A 1,465-nucleotide genomic window follows, 5' to 3' on the forward strand; every position below is an offset into this window, starting at 1 on the left:
GAGATAGGCTGGGCAAGACAGTACGCGTCCCGCATTCAGTGTGTGATTGACTACATCACATCTGGCAGGAATTTTAACACCAAGGTTCGAAAGTTCGCGGGCGAACTCTGGACCCGTTATCACACACTTAACAAGTCAAAGCTGCTGACCATCAGGCAGCATATTGTTGAGAGAATACGGATACTATCTGACGCTAAGAGAAGTCTAGAGCGGAGAGAGAGATGGGTCAGAGAAAATCAACAGTTTCTCTCTGACCTATCTCGAGTCTTCCAAGACCCTCCAGTTACTGTCGAACACCCACCCAAACCAGAGGAGGTCGAAGTATTTTGGAGAGAAGTCTACGAAGTTCAACATAGACTGGATGAAGACTCAGAAAATATAAATAGCTTGAAGGAGTTATGTGTTGCCCTCATAACACCTGATAAAGAATGCCAATCTATCACTACCGAGGAGGTGAAAAAAGTATTAAGAGGGATCAAGAACTATTCCGCACCGGGACCAGATTGTATCAAAACCTTCTGGTGGAAGAAGTTCTCTTCAACCCATCATCATTTGACCCGTATTTTCACCTCATATTTGAAGTCGGAAGAGCCGATTCCAGAGTGGTTGGTGGAAGGGCGAACAATACTCCTGCCGAAAATAGGCAACTTAGCTGACCCGAAGAACTACAGGCCAATAACCTGTCTGAACACGCTTTATAAGATATTCACAGCTATCCTAAATGATAGGATTGTTCGGGCAATTGAACCTGTGTGGCAAGAAATGTATGAACAACGAGGCTCAAAGAAAGGCGTAGCCGGATGTCGGGAGAACCTGCTCATCGATAGATGTGTCTGCAAAGATGCAGCATTCTACCAGCGTGACTTATCGATGGCCTGGATTGATTATCGGAAAGCTTTCGAGTCTACATCCCATAGACTTATCATCTGTCTTTTAGAAATCTTAAATGTTCATTCGCAAATAGTTGGGTGCATAGAGAGATTGATGCCGCTTTGGAAAACCAGATTTACTATCTCATCTGGCAAAAGTCGTGTGACAACTAACAAGGTCACGTTTCGGAGAGGTGTCTTTCAGGGCGACACCATGAGCCCACTCCTCTTTTGCCTTACATTATTGCCACTATCTCTAGCACTGCGCCATTCCGACGGGTACTTGTGCGGCAAACCTGCAGATCGAAAGTACAAGGTCACTCATGTATTTTACATGGACGATTTTAAGATCTGTGCTAAAAACAGAGAGCAACTGCATCTAGCTCTGGGGATTGTCGAACGATATACTAAGGAAATTGGAATGGAATTTGGGTTAGACAAATGCGCCAAGGTTTATTTGAAGCGAGAAAAACTTAATGGCATTCCTGAAGATACTGAGCTCGTTGATAGAAGCGCCATACGACACCTTTGCGCTTGAGAGACTTATACATACCTGGGCGTGCCACAGAGCCGCATTCAGGATGTGACATCTATAA

This window comes from Belonocnema kinseyi, chromosome 6, assembly GCF_010883055.1.
Source record: "Belonocnema kinseyi isolate 2016_QV_RU_SX_M_011 chromosome 6, B_treatae_v1, whole genome shotgun sequence".
NCBI classification, from domain to species: Eukaryota; Metazoa; Arthropoda; class Insecta; order Hymenoptera; family Cynipidae; genus Belonocnema; species Belonocnema kinseyi.